The sequence below is a fragment of the Bos indicus x Bos taurus genome, chromosome 11 (assembly GCF_003369695.1).
Source record: "Bos indicus x Bos taurus breed Angus x Brahman F1 hybrid chromosome 11, Bos_hybrid_MaternalHap_v2.0, whole genome shotgun sequence".
Classification (NCBI taxonomy): domain Eukaryota; kingdom Metazoa; phylum Chordata; class Mammalia; order Artiodactyla; family Bovidae; genus Bos; species Bos indicus x Bos taurus.
In genome coordinates this window covers 6,105,113-6,119,910 of record NC_040086.1, presented here as the reverse complement: position 1 = coordinate 6,119,910, position 14,798 = coordinate 6,105,113, and positions in this window count along the sequence as shown.

Genomic DNA, 14,798 nt, shown 5'->3' with positions numbered 1-14,798 from the left:
CCCTGAATATTCGTTGGAAAGACTGATGCCAAAGCTGAAGCTCCAGTACTTTGGCCACCTGATGCGAAGCGCCGACTCATTGGAAAAGACCCTGATGCTGGTAAAGATTGAAGGCAAAAGGGAAGAGAGTGACAGAGAATGAGATGGTTGGACAAGATCACTGACTCAATGGACATGAGTTTGAGCAAACTCCAGGAGATAGTGAAGGACAGGGAATCCTGGCGTGCTGCAGTCTGTGGGGTCGCAAAGGGTCGGGCATGACCTAGCAACTGAATGACAACAAACAACATACATTACAAAATGATTAGCACAGTAAGTTTAGTTAACATCGTTCACCTCACACACTATTTTTCCTTGTGATGAAAACTTTTTAAGATCTACTCTTTTAGCAACACTCAAATATACAGTACAGTATTGTTAACTGTAGTTACCAGGCTGTATATTAAAGCCCCAGAACTTATTTCTCATGTGTAACTGGAAGTTTGTACATTTTGACCACCTTCACGTAAGTCCTTCTCTCATGTAGACCTTTCCTTCTCAGCAGTTTTGCCTGTTGTTTCGTTTTACTTTGCATCTCAAACTGCTCCTGCACGTTCAGGGCACCACAGCACGTTGCGTAGAATTCTCTGAGCTATGTAGTAGGTTCTCAGTAGTTGTCTATTTTATGCAGAGTATCAACATGTGGGCTTCTTTCCTGTGTATCTGTGCTTCACTTGGCTTTCTTATGGGGACACCAGTCACCCTAATCACATATGACCTCATCCTGACTAATTACACCTGTAAAGACCCCATTTCCAAATAAGGTCACATCCTGAGGTTCTGGGTGGACATGCGTTTTGAGGAGACAAAACATTCTCCAATCAGTAGAGACCCAAAGTTCTCCTGGGCACGTGTCTTGGTGATTCTCCTTCACACCCACCTCATCTCTGTCCTTAGACTCTCCCCTAGCATTTATACAGTTAAAAAACACTGCGGTTTATTTTTATATTTACTTATGTATTTTGCAGCACATGGGATCTTTGGTTGAGCCATGCAAACTCTTAGTTGTGGCATGAGAGATCTTAAGTTCCGAGACCAGGGATCAAACCTGGACCCCTTGCATTGGGTGTTTGGAGTCTTAGCCACTGGACCACCAGGGAAGTCCCCAACAAACAGTGTTTTGAGCCCCTACTATGTGCCAGCCAGGGCAGGAGGCAGTGAGCAGAGACGATAAAGCCCTGCCTCAGAGGAGTTGGGCAGCCTCTTGTTCAGCCCTATAGTAACTCGCAGCACAGCCTGGAACCCACAGGAGACCCGCCTCATCCTGACCATTGACTTGGCCATATAATTGAAACATCCTGCTGAAACTTTTAAATTCTTTCAGAAATGGATCACAAGTTTCCCTTTCTCTTTAGACTGAAGTACAGACAGGATTTCACCTTGCTGTCATGAAAGCTAATATGTTCTCAGACAGTAACCCCCAGGGCCAGTGACACAGAGAGGACTGGTTGCCCTGCACAGAGGGCCCTCCAGCTGCTATGCCTTTCACCTCCTGTGCCTTTTACAGTCTGTTTCTTTCTGCTCTGCTGGGTTGTTACTCTCGCATGGGAGTTAGCCTTGTAGCTGCAGTCCACACAAAAGTGTGGTAGTGAGAGGGCATGTGGTTGCTGGAAACTTGATCTTTTAAAATAATTTTTTAAATTTTTATTGATCAATTTGGCTGTGCCCGGTTTTAGTCGCAACACGAGGTATCTTCCCTCTTCGTTGCAGCGTGCGGGATCTTTAGTTGCAGCATGGAGAATCTGGTGCCCTGACCAGGGATTGAACCCGGACCCCCTGCATTGGGAGCCCACACTGGAGCATGAGGGAAGACCCTATAAAACATTTTTGAAAAGACCACATTTTGGAGATTAAAAATAGATGAATGGTTTCCAAAGATTGGGGGGTGGGTAGGTGGCAGAGAGGTAGGTCTGCCTCTGAAAGGGTAACGTGGGGAGCTCTGTGGTGGTGGGAGAGTTCTCTACCTTAGTTGTCATATTGGCTACACAAATGTGTACATGTGATAAAACTGCATAGAACTGAACACATGTATTGTAACATTGCTTGTTTCCCAATCTCCATTGTGTACTAGAGTTACGCAAAATGCTACCCTATTGAGGGAAATCGGATGAAGAGTAAGTAGCACTCTCCCTACATGCTTTCTCAATTTCCTGTGAATCTGCAGTTATTTCTTCTGTTTTAAAAAAACTTGCTTAAAAAAAAAAACTATTGAATTTGTTACAGTATTGCTTCTCTTTTATATTTTGATTTTTTTTTTTTTTTGGCTGCAAGGCATATGGGATCTTAGCGCCCCAACCAGGGATCGAACCCTTACTCCCTGCATTGGAAGGCTAAGTCTTAACTACTGGACCACCAAGGAACTCCCTGCAGTTATTTCAAAATAAAAAGGTTTTTTTTTAATATAGCAACATTCCTATGGCATAATGCTAAATGCAGAAAGCAAAATAAATGTGTTTCTCTCTCTGTGTGTGTACATACATGTACACTTAAAACTGCAAACAGTGCTAGTCCTTAAATATTTACCTTTTTTCAAAAAAGCTTTTTATTGAAGTATAGTTTACAGTGTTGTGAGTTTAAGCTGTGCAGTAATGATTGTTATATATTCTTTTTCAGATTCTTTTCCATTATAAATTATAAGATATTGAATATATTTGGCTTCCCTGGTGGCTCAGTGATAAAGAATCTGCCTGAAATGCAGGAGACGTGGGTTCAACCCCTGGGTGGGGAAGATCCCCTGGCGAAGTAAATGATAACCCACTCGAGTATTCTTGCCTGGAAAATTACATGGACAGAGGAGCCTGGTGGCTCCTTGTCACTCACCTATTGTATATATAGGAGTCTATATGTTCATCACAAACTATCCCTCCCCCGCCCTCTTCCCTTTGATAACCATGAGTTTGTCTCCTATTTCTGTGAACCTACTTCTATCTTGGAAATAAGTTTATTCATATTGTTTTTATTAGATGTGTAATGTGATACCATAGTTGTCTTTGTCTGACTTACTTCACTTAATATAATAATCTCTAGGTCCTTTGCTTCTTCTTACACTGATGTGACTTCTGAATAAAATGTATTACCTTTAGGATGGGAAAGAATTGTATGGAAACACAGGAAATACGCACTGTGGGTGTATGATTGGAATCTGTTCCCATTTACTCAGACGTCTGCCCAGGAGACCTTTCTGAAGTCCCCTCCGCTCCCCAGCTGAAAGGAACGGTAGGTGTTTCTTCTCTGTCTGTCACCTGCTCCTTCTTTTTGGGGTGCCAGCAGCTTCCATCCATGTTCCACGTGGATCACTGTGAAACTGAAGGCAAAGCAGTGCAAGTGTCCCTGTGGTGCCATCGAAGAGAGCTTACAGTCGGTTTATTTCTTCTCTCTCCTGAGCAGCTCTTCCAGAAAAACCAGGAAAGGCAAAAAAGAGGAAGGAAGCTTCAGTGGAAACCTTTGATTTTTCTGCCCATCAGATGAATGGTCACCTCCTGTGAGTGTGCTAGCATCATAAAGCTCTTTCCATCTCTGACTCTCCCCAACCCCTTCTATATACCAGTCATTTGGGGTATCTTGTCAATTCAGGGCTTTCAAATGATTTGACCAACTCAGCTGGAACAGGCGTAAGCCAGGGAGGTTGGCAGAGCTACAGAAGCAGGCTCACCTGGTCTGCCCATGCGTGCCTGCTAAGTCGCTTCAGTTGTGTCCAACTCTTTGCAACCCTGTAGACTGTAACCCTCCAGTCTCTTCTGTCCATGGGATTCTCCAGGCAAAAATACTGGAGTGGGTTTCCTCCTCCTGGGGATCTTCCCCGCCCAGGGATCGAACCTGCGTCTCTTCTGTCATTGGCATGTGGTTCTTTACCACCAGCGCCAACGGGGTGCCGCTCAGTAAACCCCTCCCTAGCACAATTTGTGAGCCCTGAGCCTGAGCTGGAGTGGTGGGGGGACAACGTGGAGGAGACCTAGTCCCTGCTCTTGAGGAGCCTTCAGGCTGGATGAGGAGGCGCTTAGCATCCCCTGCTTTGTAACACTGGCCTCGAGTGGCTCTCTGGGCCTCAGGTTCCTCTTCTGGGCAACAGGGGCTTCCCTGGTGGCTCAGACAGTAAAGAATCCATCTGCAGTGTGGGAGACCTGGGTTTGATCCCTGCGTAGGGAAGATCCCCTGGAGGAGGACATGGCAGCCCACTCCAGTATTCTTGCCTGGAGAATCCCCATGGACAGAGGAGCCTGGCAGGCTCCAGCCCATGAGAGTCGGACACAACTGAGCGACAAAGCACAGCACAACTGGGCAACAGAAGATCCACAGCAAGGGAGCCGCTCTGTGGGGCTCCCCTTGCCTCAAATACCTCTCTTGAGAAAGAGAAGAAAGAGTTGTGTGGGTTTTTTTTTTAAGTTAATCTTTTTCGGATTGTGGATTTTTAGGCATTAATCTATCTTTACTGGGACTTCTGGTTAAGAAGTGGTCCAGTGGTTAAGAATCTGTGCTTCCATTGCAGGGGACGTGGGTTTGATCCCTGGTCTGGGAACTAAGATTCCATGTGCCACGGAGTGTGGCCAAAAACAAACAACCCCCTCCCCCAAAACTAGCTTTTACTGTTCACCTCATTCAATAAAACTTTTATTTCAGCCTTTAGATAATTTCAAGACATCTGACATGAAATTAAGCATTTCTAAATCTTTCTAATGAAAAAGACCAAACCTATGAACATAGAGGGGCTTCCCTGGTGGCTCAGTGGTGAATCTGCCTACAACACAGGAGCTGTAGGAGATGCGGGTTCGATCCCTGGGTCAGGAAGATCCCTTGGAGCAGGGCATGGCAACCCGCTCCAGTATTCTTGCCTGGAGAATCCCATGGACAGAGGAACCTGGCGGGCTACAGTCCATGGGGGTCACAAAAAGTCAGATACCAGTGAAGTGACTTAGCATGCATGCCGGCCTTTCTCCTCTCAAGAGAGTATAAGTTCCATAAGACCAGAAATCTTTTTTTCAATGTTTTAATTTGTAGTTCTTTCTCTATTTTTGTTTCACTGGGTCTTCGTTGCTGCGCCCGGCTTTCTCTAGTTTCAGCCAGTGGGAGCTGCTTACTCTTGGTTTTGGTGAGCAGGTTTCTCATTGCAGTGGCTTCTCTTGTTGCAGAGCACAGGCTCCAGGCACACAGGCTCCAGTGTTTCGACACACAGGCTCAGTAGTTGTAGTGCAGGGGCTTAGTTGCTCCATGGTGTGTGGGATCTTCCCAGAACAGGGATTGAACCTGTGTCCCTTGCTTCAGCAGGCAGATTCTTATCCACTGCACTGCCAGGGAAGTCCAAGACCAGAGATCTTAACTGACTTACTTCTTTACTTTCCTAGGACCTAGAAGAGTGCCTGGCATATAATCTGTACTCAATAAATATTTGCTGAAGGAGGGAAGGAAGGGCTTGTCAGTATAGCGCTGGCGTTGAATGTTTCTCTTTTTCATTTTAGGATGGTGGTTCTCAATCTTGGTTTTGCACTGTTATCACCTGAGGAGCTTTTAAAAAGTCATGCTGCCCATGCCACGCCCAAGACCAGTCAAGGCAGAATCTCTGGGGCTGGTGGCCAGGTATCAGTATATTTTTTTAAGTTCCTGGGGTGTTTTCAAGTCTGAGTCCACAGCTCGCAAAGCAGTCCTTTTTGAAGCAGTACCTGTCATCTCCACTAGATGGCAGCCGAAACCGCCTGGATGTTACCAGCCAAGCCCTAAAACCCGCGCCGTGTGTGTGTGTGCGTGTGCGTGTGTGTGCGTGCGTGTGCGCGATCAGTCGCTCAGTCGTGTCCCTCTCTTGGCCACTCCATGGACTATAGCCCACCAGGCCCCTCTGTCTGTGGGATTTCCCAGGCAAGAATTCTGGGAATGCGTTGTCATTTCCTTCTCCAGGGGATCTTTCCGACCCAGGGATGGAACCCACATCTCCTGCATTGGCAAGCAGGTTCTTTACCACTGAGCCACCTGGGAAGCCCAAGAGCTAAAATTATCTCAAAAAAATAATGCCACATACCATAGATGTATATTTGTTTCATCAGATTGGGGTTGGTGTTTATACTGGGAGTAATCCCATAACTCTTAACTACAGCACCTCTTCTGGTTTTGCTTCATTTTAAAATAAAAGGAAGTGAAATAATGATAAAACAATACATACACACATACCATACATCTATGGTATGTGAGATTATTATTTTTTTTCTGAATGAATTTTAGCTATTTCTAATCACTTTCCCTTAAAATAAATGAAAAACTTTAGGCATATAAAGAATTATACAACATCAGCATAATAAGTATCTATATGCCTTTAACCCAGGCTAAGAAATCAGAAATAAATACAATTGTAATCCCCAGGGACTGTTTTTTCCCCTATTCCACCTCTCCTATTGTGGTGGTAGTTGAGTTCAGTTCAGTAGCTCAGTCGTGTCCGACTCTTTGCAACCCCACGAATTGCAGCACACCAGGCCTCCCTGTCTGTCACCAACTCCCAGAGTTCACCCAAACTCGTGTCCATTGAGTCGGTGATGCCATCCAGCCATCTCATCCTCTGTCGTCCCCTTCTCCTCCTGCCCCCAATCCCTCCCAGCATCAGAGTCTTTTCCAATGAGTCAACTCTTCCCATGAGGTGGCCAAAGTACTGGAGTTTCAGCTTTAGGATCAGTTCTTCCAATGAATACCCAGGACTGATCTCCTTTAGGATGGACTGGTTGGATCTCCTTGCAGTCCAAGGGACTCTCAAGAGTCTTCTCCAACACCACAGTTCAAAAGCATCAATTCTTCGGTGCTCAGCTTTCTTCACAATCCAACTCTCACATCCATACATGACCACAGGAAAAACCATAGCCTTGACTAGACGAACCTTTGTTGGCAAAGTAATGTCTCTGCTTTTGAATCTGCTATCTAGGTTGGGCATCACTTTCCTTCCAAGGAGTAAGCGTCTTTTAATTTCATGGCTGCAATCACCATCTGCAGTGATTTTGGAGCCCCAAAAAATAAAGTCTGACACTGTTTCCACTGTTTCCCCATCTATTTCCCATGAAGTCATTGGACCAGATGCCATGATCTTCGTTTTCTGAATGTTGAGCTTTAAGCCAACATTTTCACTCTCCTCTTTCACTTTCGTCAAGAGGCTTTTTAGTTCCTCTTCATTTTCTGCCATAAGAGTGGTGTCACCTGCATATCTGAGGTTATTGAGATTTCTCCTGGCAATCTTGATTCCAGCTTGTGCTTCTTCCAGCCCAGCGTTTCTCATGATGTACTCTGCATAGAAGTTAAATAAGCAGGGTGACAATGTACAGCCTTGACGTACTCCTTTTCCTATTTGGAACCAGTCTGTTGTTCCATGTCCAGTTCTAACTGTTGCTTCCTGACCTGCATATAGGTTTCTCAAGAGGCAGGTCAGGTAGTCTGGTATTCCTATCTCTTTCAGAATTTTCCACAGTTTCTTGTGATCCACACAGTCAAAGGCTTTGGCATAGTCAATAAAGCAGAAATAGATGTTTTTCTGGAACTCTCTTGCTTTTTCCATGATCCAGAGGATGTTGGCAATTTGATCTCTGGTTCCTCTGCCTTTTCTAAAACCATCTTGAACATCTTGAAGTTCATAGTTCATGTATCGCTGACTCCTGGCTTGGAGAATTTTGAGCATTACTTTACTAGTGTGTGAGATGAGTGCCATTGTGCAGTAGTTTGAGCATTCTTTGGCATTGCCTTTCTTTGGGATTGGAATGAAAACTGACCTTTTCCAGTCCTGTGGCCACTGCGGAGTTTTCCCAATTTGCTGGCATATTGAGTGCAGCACTTTCACAGCATCATCTTCCAGTTGAGCTTGAAGTAGCTCAACTGGAATTCCATCACTTCCACTAGCTTTGTTCGTAGTGATGCTTTCTAAGGCCCACTTGACTTCACATTCCAGGATGTCTGGCTCTAGGTGAGCGATCACACCATCATGATTATCTTGGTCGTGAAGATCTTTTTTGTACAGTTCTTCTGTGTATTCTTGCCACCTCTTCTTAATATCTTCTGCTTCTGTTAGGTCCATACTGTTTCTGTCCTTTATTGAGCCCATCTTTGGATGAAATGTTCCCTTGGTATCTCTAATTTTCTTGAAGAGATCTCTAGTCTTTCCCATTCTGTTGCTTTCCTCTGTTTCTTTGCATTGATCGCTGAGGAAGGCTTTCTTACCTCTCCTTGCTATTCTTTGGCACTCTGCATTCAGATGTTTGTATCTTTCCTTTTCTCCTTTGCTTTTCGCTTCTCCTCTTTTCACAGCTATTTGTAAGGCCCCCCAGAAGCCGTTTCGCTTTTTTGCGTTTCTTTTCCAGTCATGGCGGTTTAGTCACTGAGTCGTGTCTGACTGAGACTCCACGGTCTGTAGCCCACCAGGCTTCTCTGTCCATGGGATCTCAAGCAAGAACAATGAAACCGGTTCCTGACCCAGGGATTGAACCTGCATCTCCTGCTTTGTAGGCGGATTTTTTACGGATGAACCACCAGGGAAGCCGTCTCCTATTGTGAAAAGGCAAAATTTATGAGTCAGCTTATAGGTACACAGAATCTCTCAATGCCATAGACACAGCAAAAAAAAAAAAAAAAAATCCAGGATTTAAAAGAATCTCTCTTTTCTTTTTTACTAACCTGACTTGATTAAAAAAATCTTTGAAGTATAGTTATGTACAGTATTATGTAAGTTACAAGTGTACAATATAGTGATTCACAATTTATCAAGCCTATATTCCATTTACAGTTATAATAAACTATTGGCTCCATTCCCTGTGTTGTATAATATGTCCTTGGAGATTATTTTATACACAACAGTTTGTGCCACTTATACCTGTTCTTATGTTATCCCTCCGCCTCCCCTCTCCCCACTGGTAACCACTCATTCCTTCTCTGTATCTGTGAGTCTGCTTCTTTTCCATCGTATTCACTGGTTTGCTGTATTTTTTCGATTCCACACATAAGTGGTATCATACAGTATTTATCTTGCTCTGTCTGATGTATTTCACTAAGCACAATGTCCATCCATGTTGCTACAAATGGCAAAATTTCATTTTCTTAACGGCTGAGCAGTATTTCATTGTGTGTATATGCGTGCCTCATCTTCTCTTTCCGTTCGTCTATCGATGGACACTCACGCTACTTCCATCCCTTGGCAATTGTAAGTAATGCTGCTGTGAACACTGGGGTGCGTGTATCTTTTCGAATTGCTGTTCATGTATTTTTCAGATAAATATCCAGAAGTGTGACTTCTGGATCATACGGTGGTTCTAGTTTTGGTTTTTGAGAAACCTCCATGCTGTTCTCCACAGTGGCCGCACCAGTTTACACTCCCACTGTAACCCAGCAGGACCGTGTGGGTCACCCGCCACCAGCATCCCCGCCTCCACACATCCTCCAGCTGCCTGTGTCTGTAGAGAAACTTTAAGGGTAAATTTCGGGACTTCCCTGCAGGCCCCGTGGTTGGGACCTCACCTGCCAGTGCAGGGGGTGCTGGACTGATTTATAGTGGGGAAGCTAGAATCGCACAGGCCTCATTTCCAAAAAACCAGAACATAAAACAGAAGCAACGTTGTAACAAATTCAATAAAGACTTTTAAAATGGTCCACCTCAAAAAAAAAAAAAATTCTTTACAATAAAAGAATAATGGGAGAAGTGAGAAATTGCAGAAAGAAAGGAAAACAGTCAAACAACAAAATAATAATAGTTTAGCCATTAAGTTCCTCCTCAAGGACTTTAGGTAATATTCTGAGCCATATCCTTTCAGCATTTTTGGAGAGATTGAAACCCCTGCCAGGTGGAAGCAGGTATGCTGCCCACAAGCGCACAGACCCCAGACAGGTTGGAACCAAGTTGATGTTGACTCCTGATTACCTCACCACCAGCCAATCAGAAGGATGTCTACGAGCTGATCAGACACCCCATGAACCAACCTCCCCGCCCCTCCACCCACCTTGTCTTTAAAATCCTCCCCATGAAAGCTTTCATGGGGTTCAGGTCTTTTAAGCACTAGCTGCCTGGACTAAATAATAAACGTTGCAATAAATGCTGACTCTCCTTCACCACAATCCCGTGTCAGTGAACTGGCTTTACTGAACTCAGGTCAGTGCACCCAGGTTTGGTTTGGTAACACCACAAACAGTGTACAAGTAATCTGACTTGATCTGAAATCCTCTTTTTATAACAGGTTTATTGAGATAGAATTCACATACCATACAATTCCCCCATTTCAAGTGAACAAGTCAATGGAATCCTTCTGTTTTTAGGGTCTGTTTCGTGGTTCAGATGGGAGACCTGGGTTCAATCCCTGGGTTGGGAAGATCCACTGGAGAAGGGAACGGCACCCCACTCCAGTACTCTTGCCTGGAAAATCCCATGGACAGAGGAGCCTGGTAGGCTGCAGTCCATGGGGTTGCAGAGTCAGACACGACTGAGCGCCTTCACTTTGTTTTTGACTGTGCTTTGCTGCTGCACAGGCTTGTCTAGTTGTGACAGTCCAGGGCTACTGGCGGTTGCAGTGCATGGACTTCTCACTGCAGCAGCTTCTCTTGTTGTGGAGCACCGGCTATAGGGTGCACGGGCTTTAATAGTTGAGGCACATGGGCTCAGAAGTTGCGGTTCCGGGCTCTAGAGCACAGGCTCAGTAGTTGTGGCACACGGGTTTAGTTGCTCCGAAGCATGTGGGATCTTCCCAGATCAGGGATCGAACCCATGTCTCCTGCATTGGCAGGTGGATTCTTTACCACTGAGCCACCAGGGAAGCCCCAGAGTCTGCTTTCCGTATGCAGCTCTGGGCTCTTCTTCAGACATATTCTCAGGCTCCGTCCAAACTGGTCATGTGTGAAGTTCCCATCTGCTTCCATGGTGCTCCTGGGGAGCCATCAATCTCCTCCCTCACAGAGCCATTTCTCCTATCCCCACATGGGCACAGAAAAAGGTCTGATGAAACAGCCAGCAAGCCGTGGGAAGCTGGGCAGAACTTAGATGGTGTGTTTAATAAGCTTCTGTATCTTTTGACAGTTTCACAAATGGTATGTCTATTATTTTAATTTTAGAACAATTTTTAAAGTCTTATCTCTCCCTAGCATCTGCCTAGTTATCATCTCCAGAGGCACTGGTGGTAAAGAACCCACCTGCCATGGCAGGAAGTGTAAGAGATTCGTGTTTGCTCCCTGGGTTGGAAGATCCCCTGGAGGAGGGCGTGGCAACCCACTCCAGTATTCTTGCCTGGAGAATCTCTTGGAGGAGCCTGGTGGGCTTCCATCTGTAGGGTTATTGAGTTGGACGTAACTGAAGTGACTTAGCACGCATGCATCTTCTTACATGGAAAATGCCAGGAGCATCCAGTGGAAGGCAGACATCCCCTTCCTTCCCAAAGAGCAAGCTCCGTGTCAGATTTCCCATCATAAGAGGGTCAACTCCATCTCTCTTGTTCTTCTTTCCATCACTCCAAGGATGAAGGTCCTCCCCATGTTAACTTATCTGCAGACAGTGATGGGCATGACTGCCTTCAGGTAGAGAAAGTTTAAGTCACAGAATTCCTTTTAACAGACAAAGGTACCAAATGCCGTAGAGACCAGTCCGCTAGGCTTAAAAACACAGTAAATGAAAGTGTTAATGTCCATCAAATTTCCTGACAGCAGCTCTGAGTGCAGCCTGGAGCTGGCCCATCCCTGACTGTGTGTCTGGCAGAGACCCTGGCCCTGAATCTAGGTGGGAGGGGACCTCAGACACAGCATATCCAAGCTAGTGAGCCTGGGGAACCCTGAACTGTGTTTACTCAAGGACCCCTGGGAGAGCATCACCCGATCAAGAGCTGTGAAGAGTCTGAGATTTTGCCTTACAAGGAAGCCACCACTGTTTCATGGCTCTGGTGGAAAAGGGGACTCCTGGGTCAGAACTGGAGGATGGATCATTACTCACAGAAATAGCAGCAGCATCCGTGCCGGTTCCCAGGGCCCCAGCTCCCAGGGCCACACAGAGATGGCCAGGTGAGTCCTGCACCTCAGTAGTGACACTGCAGGAGGAGATCCCTGAGCTCAGGGAACCAGGGCTTTTATAATAGACAAAAGCCTATCTGACCTTTATGACCTACCCTTTCCCCTCGCTGTTCATCAGACTCAGATTCTTGGAAAGATGACCCAAAACAAAGGTAGTCAGAACCTTGCTCGCCAAGATCCAGGGAGAACTGTCATAGTTTAGCTCTAAACAAAAATACCCTCTATAATTATCCTAGTTCTGAATTCTGTACATTTGGATAGTTTTTTCCTTTTTTTAATCTTTTGATCGGGTGTCACGTGGATCTGAGTTCCTGACCAGGGATGGAAACCACGCCCCCTGCCTTAGCAGCACTGAGTTGTAACCATTGGACCACCAGGGAAGTCCCTGTGTGCATTTCAAATACACCCATGGCTGATTCATGTCAATGTACGGCAAAACCCACTACAATATTGTCAAGTAATTAGCCTACAATTAAAATAAATATATTAAAAAATATTAAATGGGAGCCTTAGGAAAATGCAAGTGAAAGTAGCTCAGTCGTGTCCGACTTTTTGCGACTCCATGGACTACACAGTCCATGGAATTCTCTAGGTCAGAATACTGGAGTGGGTATCCTTTCCCTTCTCCAGGGGATCTTCCCAGCCCAGGGATCGAACCCAGGTCTCTGACATTGCAGGCAGATTCTTTACCAGCTGAGCATATCGTCCATAAAATTCAACTCCTCTGTTTTTCTTTACTAGGCTACTTAGCTCAAAGCAAAGTTAAAAACTAAATTTCACTTTAGACATTCTGAGAATATTTTCTCCAGACTAGGAACTTACAGGAGAGAAACAGTGAGTAAATTACATTTTCCTAACCAGACAGGCGGAGAAGGCAGTGGCACCCCACTCCAGTACTCTTGCCTGGAAAATCCCATGGACGGAGGAGCCTGGAAGGCTGCAGTCCATGGGGTCTCGAAGAGTCGGACACGACTGAGCGACTTCACTTTCACTTTTCACTTTCATGCATTGGAGAAGGAAATGGCAGCCCACTCTAGTGTTCTTTCCTGGAGAATCCCAGGGACGGGGGAGCCTGGTGGGCTGCCATCTATGGGGTCGCACAGAGTCAGACACGACTGAAGCAACTTAGCAGCAGCAGCAGCAACCAGACAGGAGACGTTCATGTCTTGCTGCTTTGCTACCAAAAAGGAGAAAAATAGATCTTAGCCTATTAAAAACAAAAAAACTGTTAAAGATGAATTTACCTTTACCTTATGACTAGAAAATGTCACCCCTTGATTAATTTTTCCTTTTCTGCTTTCCTGTAGGTGTAGCCTGAGGTAGAAGCTTTGATTTTTGCTTTTTTAAAATTTATTTTAATTTCTTAAAAATTGGAATATACTTTCTTTACGGTATTGTGTTAGTTTCTGCTGTACAACAAAGTGAAGCAGCTATATGTGTACAGAGAACCCCTCCCTCTGGGAGCTCTCTCCCCCTCCTCATCCCATCCCTCTAGGTCATCACAGAGAACTGAGCTGAGCTCCCTGTGCTATAAAGCAGCTTTCAACTAGCTGTCTGCTCTATACACAGTAGTAGATATATGTTTTTCTGAGCAGAGTTGTGGATTGGATACAAATGAGCAGAGGGTGTAGAGAGATCCTGAGTGCGGCTGGGATGGCAGGGAGCAAGGAGTGTGCAGAAAGGGATCGGGAGGCTGAAGGGGGAGCAGAGGAGGCAGGGCCGGACCGGAAGAGATGCACCGTCTCCTTAGGAAGTGAAACTTTGGGTGAGAGATGTTCCAGTGAATTTTTCTGATGTTTTCCGGTGTGAGTGAACCTTTGCCTTCTCTTTTCCTTGAAACTTCATCCACATTATTTGCAGATGCTTTCCAGTGGGTTTGGGGGTTTTTACAAGGTACAGCTCTACAACCTTGGCCTCAGGGTGTAGGGTGGCAGCCGAACCAGATTGGGTTACAATATTATGTTTTGAAGCCCAAAAGTATCCTCCTGGTTTATCTATGCAGTGATAGGGAAATACCCAGTCGCTTGAGCAGGCACTCTGGAAAAGACTGCTTAGCCTCTGGTGAGGAAACCGTGATTATCTGCAACAATTGAGGGGCTATTTGGGAAATACTTGCAGGAGGAAAAAGGAAGCTGTGGAAGGTCCACATTCTGCCCAGGGGCTGCTCTCTGCTCTAGACAGACCGCCGCTGGCGCTAACCAGTGCCATGGTGTACCTGTTTTCTTTGCTTTCTCATAATCCTGAGCACAATACGCATCACCAGCTCTCTATTAGCTCTGGGACCCCCTGTTACCTGAGTAATGAGCAACAGCCCTTGGTATTTTGTGAGCTTGAGGCCAGAAACTCTGATCACACCCACACGCATGCCTGTGCTTCATCCCGCCAACCGCTCAGGTGACAGGCAAACGAGATGCTTCTCGCTCTCAGGTAAGTGGGCGGAGCCCTGGAGACGGAAGAGGAAGCCGCTGCTGGATGCTCGGAGGTGGAGACCGGAGACAAACAGCGCCCGCTGCTGACGCCCGGGCTGGAGCGCAGCGCTGCGAGGACGGGCAGAGTTGGTTGGGAATCCTCAGTAGGAAAGAGAGGGGCCGGCGACAGGGTGGTGACCACGGAGCCCCCGCCTTGCACTGGGCCCAGCGGAGGAAGCAGCCCTGGCGGGGGTGGGAGTAGGGTGTCGGGGGAGGGATGGGAAAATGGGGCTGGGGGAGATGGGTGACTTGCACAGGGTCACACAGCTGGAAAACCAGGGTTTGGCTCCCAAGCAGGTG